General features: G+C 42.7%; 1 protein-coding gene across 1 annotated transcript in view; it reads right to left on the reverse strand.

The window, feature by feature from the left end:
• MYO1B (myosin IB) overlaps positions 1-8,860 on the reverse strand; it is a 188,857-nt gene extending 179,997 nt beyond the window's left edge. Inside the window, exon 1 of the mRNA XM_043445020.1 lies at positions 8,728-8,860. The gene's annotated coding sequence lies outside the window, so the exon portion shown is untranslated. The remainder of the gene's footprint in view (positions 1-8,727) is intronic.
• Positions 8,861-20,231: the final 11,371 nt, after the last annotated feature.

Genomic DNA, 20,231 nt, shown 5'->3' on the forward strand with positions numbered 1-20,231 from the left:
TCCCCTCCCCATCTTTCTTATTCTCAGTGTCCTGTCCTTCCCCTTCATAGCGAATATCACAATTCATAAACATGTCATAAACATCTGTGTTCACTTCCGCAGTGTCTCTCCCCTCACATTCCATGAGAACAGAAACATGCCCGCTCTGCTCACTGTTACTCGGCACCTAATACCGTGCCGAGGACATACTAGGCAACCAGACATTTGATGCCTGAATACACGAATGCATTAAACAACCAATAATCACCCTTTCCCCTTACTTCTGAAAGTGACACAGACTTTTTAAATTGAAGTGAGTTATGACATTTCCATGACAGGCTGTTAGTTATTTCACACTTTAAATAGAAAAGCCACCAGACTGCAGGCTCCCAGAGCAAACACTAGTTGTAAAGTGAACTTGGTCAAGAACCCATCAATAAACAAACACAAAATTGATCCCATTCCTGTATACCAGCGACACCAATCAGGAACGTGTTAAACGATTCCACTCACAATGCCCACAAAAACCATAAAGCACCTTGGCACCAATCTAAGAGAAGTTGTGAAAAAGTTTTACACATAAAATTACAAAAGTTACTTAGGTCTTCTAAGTCCTCTCACTGAAAGACATAAAGACCTAATCAATACAGAGGTATATTAGGTTGCAGATGGGAAGCCATGAGACCCTAAAGATATCAATTCTCCCTAAACTTTTATTATGAATGTAATTCCAATAACACAAAATAAAAAAATAAATAAATAAACAAGCCGCACGCTTGGAGAACATATATGCAAGTTAACCTGTGTGGAGGGAGAGAGAAGAATGCAACATGCATTTGACGTCAACTGACACAAAGACAGAACACGGCATTTGGTGTGAATTCCAGTAATTTAACTATTATGGGTGTGCAATATTGCTTCCAATACTCTGACTGTTTCAAATGTTTTCTGTGCTTAAGCTGTGAAACAGTCAATGCTGCCAGCTCAGGAAAACTGGTGCAGGTGTGACAGGTGGAGAGCGACTTCCAGGAAAAAGGAGAGATCCAGGAGAGCAAGGTAGAGAAGCAAAAGGAGCATCTGAGCAAGAACCAAGGAACACAAGGTCATGGAAAGCCAGACAGTGACAGATCTAGAAACTCCAGCAGTGCTACCTACAAAGTGATCCTGCCACAAAGGGGGACACTGGTCACATAAGCTGGGACATGTGCACACCCCTTCTTCCTCTTGGAGATCCACAGTGCACAGTCACAAATAAAAGCCCACGATAAGGCTTTCTGCAAAGAGGAAACTGTTTTAAGTTTATTTAAAGAAACTTATTCAAAATGTTGTTTAACCAACACTTACTTGGCCAAGGAACTCTTTTTTACACTCACATCTACTAACTTTTCATGGAACAACGCCCTTTGGGAAATGTTGCATTCTGGTAACCCAGACTTTTAAAGGCCTGAACCAGAATAGAGACTTAGGGATTTGAAAATAAAAGGCAACACTCAACCAGACAGTGTAACTGAGTGGATGGATGTAAAAGTCACAGAAAATAGAGAAGTCAGTGATGCTTCCAAAATCCAAAGTCAAGATGACTAGAAGAATGCTGTTAGTGCAGACATAGGAACAACTACTTAGGTAATGGGCCCTAAGGTCGGATTTTGATGGATCTGGAGAGAGAGTAAGATACTCCCTGGAAAGAAAACTGAGCAAGGAGTTCAAAGACTTGGGAGTCCAGTGACAGATGTATCCCTGGGTAACTTTTTGAGCCTGGGCAGTTCTCAGATACATGGAAGGGGTTATGAGGGTGGCCTGAAGGCCCTTTCAACTTTACCACTCTACCATTCCAAAAACTAAATATCTGAAGTCAAAACACCAAGAAAGTCAAGTTCTGCCTTTAAAGAAGGTATGAAATGTTTACAACACAGGATACAAATAAACAATTCAAGAATCTGAATATATGAATTTAGGTACAGGGATGAGAGGTTTTTAAGAGATTATATACAATGATGGGTGCTAAAGAGATTGTCCCAAGATCTATAAAAGCTATACAGTCCCCTCTTTCACTGTCACAAAATACTTAGTGTTCTGCTACGGCAGAACGCAAATTCCTGAGTCTGACCCAATGTGGTGGTTCATATATTTTTATGAATGTCTCTTAACACCCTGAAGATTTCAAGCAAGTGAGAACTTTTTGCTAGATGGCTCACCACATTAGGAGTAAATCAAAACTGTGGTCAGCATATTACAACTGTAATTAGACTGCATAAGGGCTGCCAAAAAAAAAAAAAGCCAAGCAAACTGGCCTAAGCCCTATGTTCATAAAAATTAAACTTTTCCTAAAAGCTGTCCCTGTCTAAAGACAGGGACTTTGTAAAATGAATAAAAAGAGTGATGATCCTTTTGAAGCACTTTCAAGGGAGAAAATGATCAGCTAGGAACTGGGCTTATTTGCAATCTGAACACTGCAAACAGTGCTTCAGAGTCTATTAATATAAAGTTTATAAGAAATAAGCACCAGGGTAAGAGAGGGAAGGTGTACACTGGCAAAGGTCAGTAGGGCCAGCGGGAATTTTTCAACCAAGGTTTTTGGTTTGTTTTTTTCTCTTCTGGTGGAAGTGTGCAGAAAACGTTTTCATGAAGCCAATGAAAATGAGCAGTAAACTAATATGCACACACACAATAACGAAACCAATAATGAATAACCTGCTCCATTCCATTGTCCTTTCAATGCAGTTTTCTAAAGTCTCTTCAGGGAAGTGAATTTTTTTTCTTAACAAGTTTTAAAACTTGTAAGGTACAATTCTGAATCATATCTTCATTTTAACACAGCAAAATGAAGCCATCTGTGTAATTTCAAGGCATCTTGAGTCCATGCAGGACTGATCAGAAGTCTCTGGAAATCAGAGACCTGGTGTCCTCCTGGCCCCTCCAAGTTATCTACGAAAGCCAGGCACCTGGTGTTTGTAAAGCTCCATGTTGTGGTTTATCTGATAAGCAAAGGAAGAATATCCATTTTCACTTACCTCTAGACTTTAACTTCAAAAACTGCCTATCTTGGACGAGAATGCATTTCATACCAATTCTTTTCTTCCTTTCTTTGTCCAAAGTCTTAACGCCCAAAGTTCCAGCTCTGCAATGGCACTCCCACAGTTTACCCACATGCATGAGACCCTGAGCTCCAACTGGATGCCCAGCAGCATAACTGTGCCCACAAAGACTGGAGGCCAGAGATCAGACAAAGCCCCGGAAAACTCCCAGAAGGTCAGTGAACTCCCACAGGGAAGGCGGTGATCAGGAGAGGATGAGAAAGGTCACCGGCACGGCTGGCTCCTCGTTTGTTTCACCAAGTCTCCCTCACTTAAGAGAAGAGAACAATGCAGGAGAGCCAAGCACAAGACACAGGGGAAAAAGGAGAAACTCAGAAGCATTTCAACCAACTCTCCCAGCACTAGTCCAGTCAAGGACACAGGAGCCCTGACTCCAGGGGACAAAGGAAGCAGTCTAGGAGAGACAGAGACTGTCAGGGTGGGCTCGCTCCCTAAATCCATAAAACTCACTCCTCAAGGCTTCCAAAAGCACTCACCAAGAGGAAGCGAGCGAAGCACACAGTCTTGGGTTTGATCTCTACTAGCCCGGGCCGGTTCCTCAACCCCCCATTTACAAATACCTCCTACTAAAGAACAGTGAGTAATAAATGAATCAGGCCATGGAGAATACAGGATGCAGCCTGACATGGTACTTAGCATGAATGTCATGTAGCAAAATATATTACAATTCTTTGGTGACTTGGCATTTCCAGTCCACAATGCAAACAGGCCTGAAGTCTATGAACAGCCTCAGTGGGGCTGAACACAAGATGAGGAATGGTGGAATGCTGTCAGGGAAGAAAGCAGGAGGGACTTGCTAGACAGCAGGACCAACCATGGAATTCAACACCCTCTCCCATGGGATGGCACTTTATACATCCTCGGGGTCTAAAAAAGGACACAGTCCTCTCTCCTCAGGCAGCAAATTCACAAGAAAGATGCTCCTTAACCTCTCAACCAGTCCAGCCTTCAGAGGCAGGTGTTCAGAGACTCAGCCCTCTGGCACCATCAGAACAAAACCAAGGCTGAGGCGCTGTGCTTGGGTCCTCCCGCTCACACTTCTGTTTGTTTCCAGCTTTTGTCTCAGCAGCAAGTGTTGGCGTGGCCTTGGTCACCACGGCTGTCACAGTCATTTTCTGCATCACCAACATCCACTCTCTGGGTGCACTGAGCTGCCCTGTACATCCTCTGATACACAATAGACTTCCTTTGCTATTTTTTAATGCACAGCCCTACATCAGCTGTGTACTTAATAAGATACGAATTGATGAAGACACTGGCAACTGCAAAGAAACCTCTGACTGGTTATAAGAGCATCCTTCATCCCTCTTAGCTGGTATGGAAGGTGCTCCCAGTTAGCACTCAGCAACCCACATGTGTGCATCCCCTCTAAACATCCAATGGATGGGAAAGTAATGGCCTCAGGAGACAAAACTTACTGCACTTATACTACAGTCTCTGAAGACCCCAAATGATGTCCTAGCTTGAAATAATTAAACCAGTAAAGGTAGAACTTTCAGTCTTCAAAGTGTTATCTTAGGAACAACAACAACAAAAAGAAACCAATATTGAATTTTCCACTTGCCCAGGAGCATTCTGAGAAGTCAATAAGCAACTAATGATGCCCAGTGTTTTGAATCCACTCCACTCCTGCACTCGGAGGTCTCCTAGGTCAAGGTCAGGTGCCTCCAGTCCAGCACCACACTCCACTCCCCACCCCAAGGATAGATACCACTTCCATTCCCCTCTCAGGTCAATGCCTGAGCTTCCCTTCCCTTCCCCTGTGGGGACAGGATGAGCACAGAAATCCTGTGGAATGTGTGTTCCCACAGAGCTCAGAAATGTGATGATCTCAGAGGATATTGTAAAGAAAGACCCTTGACACTTCCCTAAGGAAGAATGTCTTCTGTAAAAGGCGACTGCCAGGACAAAAAGCAAGTGCTGGGAAAATCTACGGCCTGCTGCTGTGTATGACTCCAATTCTGATGTCCCACTTCCTCTTTAGAATCACATTCCTTCCATCCTTATTCCTCTTCTAAAAAGACACGCTGGCATTAGGTCTCAGTAAAGAAGCAAAGTGCAGTGTTCTAATAAAGGCTGGAAGAAAGACGGGCTAAAATAGATTTCAATAAATATCAAGTGACTATATGATCTACTCCATTCCACTACCTTTAAATGTTCCCCCTGCCAAAAAACAACACATCTATTTTTACACATGTGCAGCCTAACTTTTTCATTTATTTCATTCACTTAAAATTTATTAACACAGGCCATCAAACAGCAAAGCTTTTTAACAATACAGTTTGAAGAGTTGTCACTAATCTAGCCTTTCAAACCTATCTCACAGTGGTTTCTGAAAGAATCAATGGTGGTAAGATGGTGGTAAGAATCACATGAAAGTGATATGAAATCTGAAAATGGCTAAACAAATACATACTTGGGCTTCCCGATGGTGTAGCAGGTAAGGAATCCACCTGCAATGCAAGAGACACAGGAGACTTGGGTTTGATCCCTGGGTCGGGAAGATCCCCTGGAGGAGGACATGACAACCTGTTTCAGTATCCTTGCCTAAAAAAATCCCATGGACAGAGGACCCTGATAGACCACAGCCCAAAGGGTCACAAAGAGTTGGACACTGAGAGACTAAGCACAATCAAATAGATAATCAAGTTGCTGTCATTCCCAGTATTAAAAGAAAATCATACCATACACTGTGGACCTTGGAATCAGAGATTAGAATTCAAGTCTCACCTCCACCACTTACTAGATACCCACACACCTAAGCAAGTTACCAAACTCCCTAGGCCTCAGTTTCAAAAGTTAGGATGGAGATAATATCCACTTAAGTTGTGAGAATTAATAGAATAATGTATATAAAACCCTTTTCACATAGTAAATACTAAATGATAGCATAAAATCAAAGTGTCCATTGAAAATAGTAGAAGGGGGCTTCCCTGGTGGTCCAGTGGTTAATAATCTGCCTTGCAGAGGACACTAGTAAGATCTCTGGTCAAGGTAGATCCCATTTATCACAGCGCAACTAAGCCCGTGCACCATAACTACCCAGCCTGCGCTGCAGGGCCCTGGAGCCTCAACTACTGGAGCCCACGCACCTCATGCCTCTGCTCCACAAAAGCAGCCGCCGCAATGATAAGCCCATGCACTACAACAAAGTGTAGTCCCTGCTCTCCGCAACTAAAGAAAAGCCCACTCAGCAATGAAGACCCAGCACAACCAAAAAATGAGAAATAGAAGAAGTCAGAGGAATAATAGAAGAATCTCGCCCAAAAGGAGAACAAATATTAAAAACATAGATCCTACACTCTGAGGATTCCCTTCTTGGCCAAATACCACTCCCACCCACCCCCACTCCTTCCCACTGACGTCAGAAGCTCCTCATTGCTTTGCATAGCTGTGCAGCAATCAGGGAGAGTCTGTCTTTAACTCCAGGGTTGACAAAGTGATGATTCATCCCATCCCATGGAGAGGGTGCAGCCTGTAACCAGCCTCATCATACAGTGGGGAATCCATCGAATGGCCTGTGGCCAGAGACCAGCTATTTAAGAGCATCCCCCATCCATGTCTTCGGTAGCAGTGACAGTCTTACACTTTGCATTTTGTTAATGTATATTCCAAAGAGTACTTGGGAGGAATCCAATTGTGCTCTATTTTACAAAACAATTCACAACATAAACAAAAAGCCCAAAATGGCAAGACAACAGTAAGGAAGGCAGTCTCCCTCTGCTGCTGCCCATGGCACCATGTTTTGCCAGGCAGTGTGTTAGTTATAAGGACAAACAGCTTGGCGGTTGGACAGCATCCCACTTCAGCTGCACATCATAATCGCTCCTAAGGACAAACCCCACTGCTTTTCAGCCTGGCCTAAAAATCTGACCACATCCTAGTAGCTGGTACAGCTCTTTTCCATTACCACTGAGTGGGCAGGAAACATTTTTCTCCCCCGGAGTAAGTTTCTCATCCCCCGTCTAAGGTTAAGAGACTTTCAAACTTGATCGTCTTCAAATGAACAGCCAATGGGGTACTTAACCCGAGCCCAAAGCAGCAGCTTTGCGTCATTTCCCAGCCCTGCCTGCAGCCAGACAACTATAACTAAATGTCTCCTAAGCTATCCCCACAGTAATTCTAACCTTCAGTACAACTTTGGGATCCTTCCACCACGGTCCCATAGGCACAAACCATGAATGCCTGGAAATGTCAGCCTCCTCCCTAAATGGTTTCGCTTGGAATACTCCATTCAAAAAACACTCATCATTCAATCCCCCCAGAGGTCAGCCAATCCTCTTGGGCCTCTTGATTCCAATCTAGGAAAGGGTCACTTAACATATACCCAACACCTTACATTCAATTCTACCTCCCCTAAAAAAAGATTCCTGTTCACCATAGCTAACTGTTCTCTCTCTTAGTCCAGATGACCCACATCATGGCAGTGAAAGCCCAGAAGTCATGACTCCTCAACTCGAAACCCAAACAGTGGTGTCTATAATGTGTTTTCTGGGAAAGACTGTAAAGGGTTTTTCAATCTGGTGTTATCTAATCTGATTCATGTATTTAGCAATGTCTAATTTTCTGATGGTTTCCCTTCTCAAATATTTCTGGAAATTTGTTATACTATATTACAATGGAGAAAATTGTGTCAAAATCAATGCTATAAAATTTGCTCCCTACCCATTCAAGTCAATACCTACTAGCTACAAACACGGATCCACCGGCACATATATACACACAAATACTCTGGTTTACAGCGCGGGAAAAAGTCTTCTTCCATTCTAATTAAGAAGATTTGATTTCAACAAACTCACACTGAGAACGCCTAGAACTCAAGGAAGTACACAACTTGTTGCAGCAATAAACGCTCGGCCGCAGTCTGAACAAAGCATTACAAATAAGCTCCAGAAACCCACACAGCAAGCCCTTGGACAAAATGCGGGGTGTCTGTAATCAACTCCCCACTGCTCTCTCATCACCCACCCCCCCAACCCTCTTCCCCGCCCCAGCAAGAACCCTCCAGGACTCCCGCTCCTAAACGGGCTTCCATTCCCGCCCCGCCCCCTCCCCTTCCGTCTCCAGGACCGAGAATCAATCCCATCCCAGGGCAGGAAACGACACCCAGGGCAGCCCCCTCCGCTGCGGCGGAACAAAGGAGCAGAGCGCAGCTGCACGCGCAGGACGCCCCATCGAGTCCCCGGCCCTTTCTCCGCAGCCGCCGGGGCACGCCGCACCTGAACCCCACTCCCCAGGACGCCCTATTGTTCTCTCTCGGCTTTCCTTCCCGGAGGAGGCCACCCCGCCTCCTTCTATAGAACCAGGGGGCCAGGAAACAGCTGTGCACCAGGGGGATGGAGGGGGTGTGGGTGAACGCCAGGAAGACCTGGATTCCACTTTGCCCACAGGTACGAGGGGGATGGGGCAAACTGAGAGCAACTTAGCTTAGCGCCCTCTACTCTCCCACCGCCCCCGAAGCAACTGCGGAGTCGCGACCACCCTGCGCGACCTCCGGCGTGCGCGGCTCTCGCCGCATCGCCGCTCGGCCCGGGAGTGGAGACCGCAGACCCCGCTGCCCCGCGCCCCACGGGTTGCGTCGGGACCACGGGGACCGCGGGCACAAAGGACCGAGCGGGCAGGGCAGGGGGAAGAGGGAAAGCGCTCGCGCTACCTCGCCGAGCGCCACTCTGCCTCCTCGTCGTCCTCCCTCTCCGGCGCGCTCCTGGACGCTGGACCTCCGCGAGGCTACGGGGCTCCCACGCGGCTACTCGGCGGACGCTGCTAGCGGCTGCTGCCCGGCGACTGCCGGCCCCTGCGCCCGCGCTCCCACACCGCCTCCGAGCGCCGCGGCCGGGGCTCCCCTGCGCGCCCGTTTGCAGAGTGCGCGGCCGCTGCGGAGTGCGGCGCTGCGGCGGGAGGCGCCCGGCCACTCCCCTCTCCCCCAGGCGGGCGGAGGGGCCGGCCGAGGGGCGGGGGCGGCGACCTCGCAGCCTGGGATTCGCCCCTCGGCGCGCCGGCAGACCCGGGAGCCGCCGCCTCCCAGCCGACTCACCTCCGGCCGCCTCGGGGCCGGCGGCACAGCGCCCCCCGGTGAGCGCGGGTGCAGCCTCGGCCCCAGGACCCTGCACGGGGCAAGCAGTGGAAAAGACGGAGAGGAAGAGGCGTCCCTCTCAGCTCACGGAAGGCACGGCCCTTCTACATTTTTCACTCCCGGATTTATTAACATCAAACGACAAATATAATAACGGGGGGCAGGCCAGGGGGACCGGGCCGGCGGGGAATAACAACTAGAAGCCAGTCCGAGGGCACCGGCTGGCAAAGAGGAGGAGTGTTCCTTGTTCCTTCTCCCTTGGATAAAAAAAGTTGGGATACCCAAGAATATTGGAAAATATTAATTTGACCGAAAAGGGGAAAAGTGTACTGAGTAGCAAAGTGTGCTTTTATTTACAAGATTTTTTAATATCTGCTAACTCAGTTTCATGTTATGCTAAGTAAACACTGGCCAAGTCTCTGATATAGAAAATAAAAGATAGTTTAAAAAGAAATTTCAACTACGTGTGTATGTGTTTGTATTTTATTTACAAGATTTTTTAATATCTGAACAATACATATGAATATAGAATGATCAGTGACAAAGTGTTCACCTGCATATTATTTCGGCATCCTGGAGTGGACAGAGAATCAGGCCCTCCTTCACGCCAGCTGGGTTCTTGTCTCTAAAATTCAGAGCAAGCCATTTGACCCTCACCCTGGTTTCCTCATCCCAAGAAGGAAAGGGTGCTCATCCTGACTTACTCACTGGGTGAGGTGAGGATTACTTGGCTAAGGTGTTGAAAGCAATGTAGACACGGTAATTGTTACTCATGTTTCTATTTTATCCAATAATGAAATAAATTGCCATAAATGGGGCCAGGTTTAAATGGACTGACCTATATCTGGAAACTCACTAAAATGAGGTGAACCAAAGAATTCAGACCATATATAGTAATTGTCCCCACAGGCATAAGAACCACAGGCAGTGCTATTTGTCAAACGCTACCAGTAGAGACTGAAAAGGTAACTGTATCTTGCTTTGAAACTACACTATCATTGATGGCACCATCAGCATTCTGATCTACATAAGACACCGGAGATGTTCTAAACTTAAACATATTGAGTACCAGATACTGTTCTTTTCCTGTTTAATCTTCACAAAAAACTGGGAGGTAAGTTACCTTCTTTGCCCTTGTTTTACAAACCAGAAACCAAGAACAGAGAATTCTTCCAGCTAATAAGTGGCTATACTTGTTTGAGTACATGCCCGCAAATTCCTTTATGCTCCTCCCATTAAGGAATGGAGTTAATTGCCTTCCTCTAGCATATAGGCTAGACTCAGTGATGTGATTCTAACAAATAAAATCCAGCAGAAATGATGTTACAGAACTCACACTTCTGATTCTAGGTCTTTAAAGGAGCTCCAGCTTCCACCTGGCCCTCTCCTGGGACAATCATCCTTGGAACTCAGCAGCCATGCTATAAGGAAGCCCAAGTCACATGGAAGGTCAGGTATGGGTGGTTCTGCTGATGATGCCAAGTGAAGACCCAACCCTCAGCCAGATGAACAGACAGACATGTGAGTTACGAAGCCATTGAGATTACTCCAGTCCCAGTCACTGCCTGAGAGACCTCAAAAGAAGCCCTAATTGATGCCTCGAAACAGGAGAGGTAACAATTATACAAGATTGTCTTCAGGGTGGTCACTGCAGACCAGCAGGCACTGGGAACACTGGGAGAGCTGGGGTGTGAGCCCAGGCAATCTGACTCCACATTCTTCACCACATCAAGCACACTGCCTCAGACTTTGATAACCTAGCCTAATGAACACCCTGTAGATTCCTGCCTTCGCAGCAGACAGCATACAGACCTGCTACCTGATGACAAGTGTTAGACTCTCTTCTCCATTTTGCCCATCTGACTTCAGGTTCCAAATTAACTGCTTTTAGTGGTTTGGCAGTCAGGGAGCCCCTGACCTCTGCTGTGCAGTCCAGCTTTTCAAAAATCACAGAAATTCAAACAGTAGGGTCACAAGAACAAATATAAATAGGTGGTTTGAGAGAGTGGGCGAATTCTGTAACGTTTTGATCTTGGAAGAAGACCAGGTTAGTAAAAGTAGGTTTAAGACAGGTATGTCCTGAGTAGGATAATTAAGAGAGCTTCTCTCAAGAAGGTGTTGGAGCTTCTGCCCCAGGAAAAAAATTGGGAGCATAGTTATGTAAGAAGAGTTTTGCTTCAAGAAGAATCTAGCAGAGTGGGGATACCTGAGGCGTTCTTCCTGTTTTTTTTTTTTTTTTTTAAAGCAAGTTCAGAGAAGAAAATAGTAAAAGCTGTTGAACTCATCCTAGTAACACTGAGAAAATGAACCAAGAAGCTCTTAGAAAACCCAAAGTGTTTCTAGAGCAAAGCTATGCTTCTCTTTTAAAAATACCATTAGCCTAGTTTTCATAACTATCAGAATTCAAACTTCTGAAGACATACCATGAGGTTTTTAAATACTTTTACCTTCCTGGCTGTTCTTTCCAAAAGTCAATCAATCAACAACTTATGAATTTAAAAGAAGCAGGTTACAGTTGTTCTAATAACTGTCAAGAATAGATAATAAATCCATCAAGTACAAAGGATTTTTTTACTTTCCCCTCAGTCTATTTGAAGGAAGTAGAATCTATGAAGAAACAGAAAGACTGTTATTACAGTCATAAACATAAATTATCAAACCACTGGAGTAAAAGAATGTAAGAAGTATATTTTACCTCAATGAAAACATGCAGTGATTTAAATTAAAACACGGAAAATCCTGTGATCTTTGTGGAAAAGTTTAGAAATGAAAGCTCATTTCAGGAAGAGAATTATTTTACCACTAAATGTGTAGAGTTGTTATTGTTGTTTTCCTTAGATGTTTTTATTTGAACCCTTAAAAAATTTTTTTTTAAGAATTCAATATTGGAGAAAATTGACCAACAAAAGGATCACATGACCTGATTCTACCTCATATTGGTGTAGCAAATGACGTAGTGTGCTGGAAGTCATATTAGATTATCTCACTGGTTCTGTGGGCAACTAACTTTAGAATTTTAGCTAAAAAGCTCATGCTTTCTGTCCTTAGTTATTTTACATCATCTTGAAAGTGTTCAGAGCTTCTGGTTCTAAAAAATCTAAGAGTCTTTATTCTTGCCATGTTTCCTCTCCCTACCTACCTGTCCTTCGTTTTCACCCACTTTACTTATCCTTTGAGACCACACTCAGTTCTTACTAATTACTGGCCATCTTCTTGAATTGGATCCTGCTTCATTTGCTCTAGTAACATCTTGATGCCACATCTTCTCCATACTTAGCAATTTGTCCCAGGTTGTGAAAAATTTCCAGTTGTTCTCTTATAAATGTTTGGCCTTTCCAACTAAATGACAAATCTCTAGATTAAAGGAGTAATTCAGTTTGAGAACACCAAGTCTATGATAGTAAGAACTGCCTGAGAGAACTTACTCTGTTCTAGAACATAATCTAAATTCTCTGCATGTGTGTTAATTCATTTAACCCTTGTAACAGCCCGATCAGGTAGGTTTTTATGATCCCATTTTACAGAGAATGAAACTGAAGCAGAGCAAAGATTATTACTGGCCAGAGGTTCCACAATAATAACACTAGAGTCAGGATGTGAAGCTGGTCAGTCTAGCCTCGGGCTTGATCTCTTACCTAAAGTCTAAAAATACACTTCCTCTCACGTCTGTGAGTTCTTTTTTTCTTTTGTCTATGAAAAAACAAGTACTGTCTCATTTCTTTAATGTATATATTTCTTAGTTTAGAGTAGTGCTCTAAATGCAGTAAGAACTGAATTAGTACTTCTCAGATCCATGCGAAAAAAAAGAATCTTTTTTTATGTATTTAAAGAATGCTTTGAAAATAAATGCATATTGCTTAAAGTATCATTTGATTCAGATTAGGTGTTGTAGAAAATATTTCTATAGCATTTTCAGCCTCTGGGACTCAGCAGGAAATATACAACTCCTACTCTTAAGTATTAAAAAAGCTATAGATAGAAAGTAGCTAGGAAAATAGATCTTGAAAGTTCTCATCATAAGAAAACAACTAAAAATTTTGTAACTCTGTATGATAATGGATGTTAACTGGTCTTACTGTGATGATTATTTTGCACTTTGTACAAATATCAAATCATTACATTGTACACCTGAAATTAATATTGTTTTGTCAATTATACCTCTGTAAAAATAGAATTAATTTTAAAAAATTAAAAACTGTAGATAAGCAATAATAAAAATATTACAGGGTAAAAAATGATTGATAAAATTTCTTCCAAACAACGTTTGCTAAAACTTTTAGATGACAAAAAGAGAAGAATTAAAAACTCAGGAATAGGGCTCCTTATAGGAACTATATGTGAAGACCAAAAACTGTGCTTTATAAAATATGAGTGTAATTGAGCACTAAAATTGGGCAGTGAAACTCGAAGTGTAATTTTTTTCTCCACAAAATACATTTGTCTATAGCTCAGAAATACTCTGATCCCTCAAATAAATTATAGATTCATTGCCAGGAAATTTAAAGCCTGAATTTTTCCCCTAACATTTTATAATTTAACATTTTGTCATTTCAACTAGTGGAATAATTGTCTTTTTTATTTCCTCTCAAGTTGTAGCAAGTGAGCACCATTGTGGCAAAACCTTGCTGTTAAGCAATAAATCAATCTGAAAAATGACTAGATGGTTTTTCCAATCTTTTTAAAAAACCATTTTCATTTTTTTAATGATAACTGGGGAGTTTGTCATCTCATTGCCAAGGAGACCTGAGGAGGACTACAAGGAAAAGCAAATTTTATGCTAAAAGAAAAAAAAAATTAGCTATCTATACCAAATGAAGAGCAATTAGCAAATATATGAAGTAATAGTCTGCTTCTGCTTCAGTCCCTAAAGCTAAATGCCCATTTATTTGAGTATGGTGAATACATTCATCATAGGTATTAGCATATGAAAGAAAATACTGATAGAGAAAGATAATTGTGTAGCCAAAAAGCATTTTAACGTATTAACAAACAAGACAACATGTAATCCAGGTGTAAGGACTGTTGACTAAATAAACCAAAATTTAACTGAAACTAAAAGCCTCTCATAATAGATTTGCTCACTGGTTTCATCTGTGTTCTCAATCTTGCCATCTTCTGTACAAGATGAGAAGCTCCATGAGGGTAGGAATTTTGTCCCAGTGGCCCACTGTCATGTTCCCAGAGCCTAGAAACACCAGGTTCAATACTGTTGAACTGATGAATGATGGGTTTTTTTTCCACTGAGGCTTGTAGGATCTTAGTTCTCTGATTAGAGATTGAACCTGCACCCTTCACAAAGTGAAAGTGCAGAGTCCTAATCACTGGACCACCAGGGAGTTTCTGAATTTTATAAATCATTATTATTTTAGGTAAAGTGAAAGTGAAAGTCGCTCAGTCGTGTCCGACTCCTTTGTGACTCCATGGACTAAAGAATCCATGGAATTCTCCAGGCCAGAATACTGGAGTGGGTAGCTTTTCCCTTCTCCAGGGGATCTTCCCAACCCAGGGATCAAACCCAGGTCTCCCGCATTGCAGGCGGATTCTTTACCAGCTGAGCCGCCAGGGAAGCCCACTGAACTAGCACATAATCTCAGTCAATATTTCCAGATGGGTCTTAGATCAATTTTAAAACTTTTCACAGCCAGGTAAAACAAAAGTAGGTCTTGCTGATGGGTTCCCTGATCTACTTCAACTGTGAATAAAGCTGAAACTTTAAAGAGAGAAGCACCGAAGAGTAGCCCACCTCCTGGGGAGGAAGAAGAGTGAGATCACATGAGCCCATGTATTGAACAGCAACCCAGCTCCCAAAGCCAGCGTGACTTCTATTGAAAAGATGCATAATCTCCTTTCCCACAAGACACGATGAAATCTTATCATACTGCTAAGAAAAGGACACAGACACATGTCCTAGACCCCCTGGGCCTCTCTTGCCAGGCCTTACCTGCCCCAAGGCTCCCTCAGCCAGTGGGTGTTTTACAGGTTCTCCCCAAATCTCGAATCTGGATCTGAAATAATCTTGATCCAATGACCTCAAATGTTTCCTTCCCTGGAGCTCTGGATCTGCAAAACTGCTTCAAAAATCCTGAAGTCGCCTCGAAACTCATTATTTACCATCTGAGGTATTCTGCAGGGTCCTGCAAGCTTCTACAAGTTCACAGTTTGGAAAGCATGCTAAAACGTCTCATTTTTCTTTATGAATCTTTATTAGCCTAAAGCAACTAGCCCCAGCCAGATGTAGCCTGGGCATAAGGGAAGAGGATCTCTATTTTTTTTGTTGTTTATATTTTTTATTAAATATTTTACCCACTTCTATTTAATTGGTACATTCTATGAGTTAAGTATCCAATTTTTGTGTGTAAATTTAATATAAATAATATATAATTATATTTAATGAACAATTCCTTTTCATTTTTTTTCAAATTTTGCCATGGATTTCTTACATTTATTTATTTTATTTTTAATTTTTTTTTCATTTATTTTTATAAATGAAATACTAGTTGGAGGCTAATTACTTTACAATATTGTGGTGGTTTTTGCCATACATTGACATGAATCAGCCATAGATTTACATGTGTTCCCCATCCCGATCCCAGCTCCCGCCTCCCTCCCCATCCCATCCCTCTGGGTCTTCCCAGTGCACCAGCCCTGAGCACTTGTCTCATGCATCCAGCCTGGGCTGGTGATCTGTTTCACCCTTGATAGTATACTTGTTTCAATGCTGTTCTCTCAGAACATCCCACTCTCGCCTTCTCCCATAGAGTCCATAAGTCTGTTCTATACATCTGTGTCTCTTTTTCTGTTTTGCATATAGGGTTATCATTACCATCTTTTTTAATTCTATATATTTGTGTTAGTATACTGTATTGGTGTTTATCTTTCTGGCTTACTTCACTCTATTTCCAGGCTTCACTCTATTTCCAGGCACATGGGCTGTTCCATGCTTTTGCTGCCACTGGGTGATTTTGATTAGTCCTATAATTGCTCCAGGTTAGTGACCATAAAGGGCTTCCCAGGTGGTGCTAGTAGTAAAGAAACTGCCTGCCAAGGCAGGAGACCTAAGAGACTCAGGTTTGATCCCGAAGACCCCTGGAGGAGGGCATAGCAACCCACTCCAGTATTCTTGCCGGGAGAATCCCATGGACAGAAGAGCCTGGCAGGATACAGTCCATGGGGTCACAAAGAGTCGGACATGACTGACTCGACCAAGCACGCACACAAGCACAGCGGCCATAAATGAACCTCAACCGTGGTGACTCCTTCTGTTCTGTTACTTGTGGTCCTGCATCACTACCCCAGGGCCAAATAGTGAAGTAGATAAAACCTGTCCTACATCAAGAGGTTTTAATCGAGTCTGTGTCCAGTCCTGCTGGCCCTGTCGCTAGGATGGGACAATGAACAAGATGATTGTGACCTTTCAGAAAATAAGTCAAACTTCAGATCTTTGGCTCCTTCTCCTGGTGACTGAAACTCCCTTTTCCCTTAGAACATCTCCCCAGACCTCAGGCAGTGAGAGCCCTGATGCCTCTCCCCCAGGCGTCAACAGTCCAGGTGGTCCTTCATGTGTTGCCCTGAGCATTTTAGATCAGTTATTCGGAAGGGCTACAATGTGGTCCAGGGTTTCAATTCTGAGTAAGAGATTAAAAAGCTGCCTTTTGTTTCTTCATTTCAAACTTTAATCATCAAATTTCAAATATTCAAAAACTTAGTAGCTAAAACATATCCTTTGACATTTCTCTAGTCAAGAAAGTCAAATACTAAACAAACTACTTGAGTTGTTTTTAAACTGTTGGCCCCTGTGGGTTTTGGGATTTCACGCTATATTTACTTCTTTTTCATACAAACAGTGTTCAAGTTTTTGTAATAATATACATGCATTATTTTTACAATCAGGAAAAATAATAAAGCTATTTTCACTTTGGACAAAATGTGTGGTCTGTAAGTTTTGAGAGGATGTTTTTTTGCATTAGCCCTACTGAAAAAAATAATAATAAATATTGCTTGTGCACTTTTTTTAATACCTTTCCATCAGAACATTTCAGTACTCTGTGAACTTTTCTGTCAAATATGTTAGAAAGTAGCAGATCTGATAACTAGCTCCACTGAGTGAGGGTTTATGCTAAGAACCTACAGAGAGCATTTACCTTGAGTGCAAAGTCCTTGGATTTCTTTACTGAATGCTCTTTAATAGGAGAGGGCCTTCTTTCCACTTCATGAAGTCTTGTGCCTACAGGCAGCAGGCAGAGAGTAGGAGACATGAGTGATTGGAGGGTGTGCTGGGGAAAGTCTCTCCATTGCCAGCCTGGCAGTTGGCTATGATGACCATCTCAAAGGAAAATTATGACTGTGAAGACATCTGCCAAGGGCAAGACAACCAAGATCCCTGGGCCAGGGGGCTCTGTTAGAATCCTCAAAAATGGCTGAACCACTGCATACATGTAAGAACTTAAATATGAAATCTTTAAATTCCCAACTAGCTATTTTCCTATGCTGGTTGCTATTGCATACAACACCATAGTTCTACTTGGTTTCCAGTCAATAATAATTCATTCATGACTCCTAGCTTTTGAAATTAACCGAACAACTTAATGACCACAACCCCCATCCTTTCACTGTGCTGGTGAATTCTACCTTAGTAACCTCAGTAGTTCCTATCTATGTATAGTATCGAATTCTTGAGGAGTGGATGATGTTTTATACTACACTATAAATTCCTTGTTGGGAAAAATATTTCATTTATAATACAAATTACTATAAGTAAATCTAGAATAAAAGGTGCTTGGTGGGTAGAAATATTCAGAAGATTGAGCCATGATACTCGGGGAGATGGGAGCTCTATCTGATCAAAATTTTGAGCTAATTAAGTTGCATTCTTATGAAAGAACCTGGCCTTAAAAGCTCTTACCCCCGCCAATCAAGTTTTAGAAAACTTTTTTACCTCCTTTTATACCCAGGCTTTTGCTCCTATGACTGTATTAAAACTGATCTTGCCAACATGCTCAGTTCAGTTGTCACATCTTAAAGGCAGTTTTAAGTCCTGTGTCACCTGGAGTCACCACCACATGAAATCTTGCTGCCTTCTTGAGCCACCCTTCTTTATTGGCTTCATTTGGCTACCTCTTATTTTCCTCTTAATGTTCTTGCAAACTTTTCTCAATATTACTTAAAATTCCTTTGTCTCTGCCTTTCCTTCATAAATGTGATGTTACCTTAGGTTCTCTTTTCAACCTTCTGTTCTAATTTCACCCACATCCAAGGCTTCAACTACGGATGACTTCCAAATTTGTGTCTCTTAAGCTCAAGTTTCCTGTATTTAAGTGTCTACTGAACATCTACCTCAAATTTAGTACATTCAGAACAGAAACTCCCAAGTACCTCAGACAAAACATGAAAAAAGAAACCATCATCTCTACCAATCCCAACCTCATTTCTTGTCCCTTATATATGCAGGTCAAGAAGCAGCAGTTAGAACCGGACATGGAACAATAGATTGGTTCCAAATTGGGAAATGAGTAAGTCAGGCTGTATATTGTCACCCTGCTTATTTAGATTGTATGCAGAGTACTTCATGCAAAATGCCAGGCTGAATGAAGCATAAGCTGAAATCAAGATTGCTGGGAGAAATATCAGTAACTTCAGATAATGCAGATGATACCACCCTTATGGCAGAAAGTGAAGAAGAACTAGAGCCTCTTGACAGTGAAAGAGAAAAGTGAAGAAGTTTGCTTAAAACTCAACATTCAGAAAACTAAGATCATGGCATCTGGTCCCATCACTTCATGGCAAATAGATGGGGAAACAGTAGAAACAGTGAGAGACTAAAGTCTTTTGGGGGGCTCCAAAATCACTGCAGATGGTGACTGCAGCCATGAAATTAAAAGATGCTTGCTCCTTGGAAGAAAAACTATGGCCAACCTAGACAGCATATTAAAAAGCAGAGATATTACTTTGCCTACAAAGGTCCATCTAGTCAAAGCTGTGGTTTTTCCAGTAGTCATGTATGGATGTGAGAGTTGGACTATAAAGAAAGGTGAGGACTGAAGAACTGATGCTTTTGAACTGTGGTGTTGGAGAAGACTCTTGAGAGTCCCTTGGACTGCAAGCAGATCCAACCAGTCCATCCTAAATGAAATCAGTCCTGAATATTCATTGGAAGGACTGATGTTGAAGCTGAAACTCCAATACTTTGCCTACCTGATATGAAGAACTGACTCATTTGCAAAGACCCTGATGCTGGAAAAGATTGAAGGCAGGAGGAGAAGGGGATGACAGAGATGAGATCGTTGGATGGCATCACTGACTCGATGGACATGTGTTTGAGTCGGCTCCAAGAACTGGTGATGGACAGGGAAGCCTGGGGTGCTGCAGTCCATGGGGTTGCAAAGAGTCAGACACAACTGGAGCGACTGAACTGAACTGATGAATACAACTTAATCAATCTAGTGGTCCAAGTCAGAAGCAAATGTATTCTAGCCTGCTTGTTCTCTGTCATCTTCTGAATTCTGTCAGTCTGGGAGCTATTGTTATTCTACATCCTGGCTGACTCAAAGACCCGTGTTCTTTTCTCCATATTCACTGTCTTCTCACCCTAAAGCTATTGGCTTCCAATGAGTCCATTGTCAGCAGGGCATACACGTGACGTGCGCCCCCTCTCCAGCCCATCTCACACCACACCGCCACCCAGGTCTTCTGCACCACGTCATTCCAGTCCCCAATCTCTCAGGATTCCTTACTTTCACCTTTGCATGTAGTGTCTCTGCTGCCTGGGGTGCCTCTCCCTCCTTTTTCCCCTGGAAATAAGGCACCTTCTCATTCTGGAAAACATCACCTTCTCTGAGATCTTCTAACCTCTAAAAATAAGAAAAGAACACTTCTTCAGTGCTCCAGTAACACTCTGCATGTCTGTCATAGAATGTATCACACCATGATTAAATTACCTATCAGTCTTTTTTACTATACTGAGACAATCTTAAATGCAGAATCATGTCATTCATTTTCTTATTCCTGTGTTTAACAGAGGTCCTGGAATGTAGCAGGCATTCAGTAATGCTTGTTGAATAAATGAACAATGAATGAATATCAAACAT

Source organism: Cervus canadensis, chromosome 24 (assembly GCF_019320065.1).
Source record: "Cervus canadensis isolate Bull #8, Minnesota chromosome 24, ASM1932006v1, whole genome shotgun sequence".
Classification (NCBI taxonomy): Eukaryota; Metazoa; Chordata; class Mammalia; order Artiodactyla; family Cervidae; genus Cervus; species Cervus canadensis.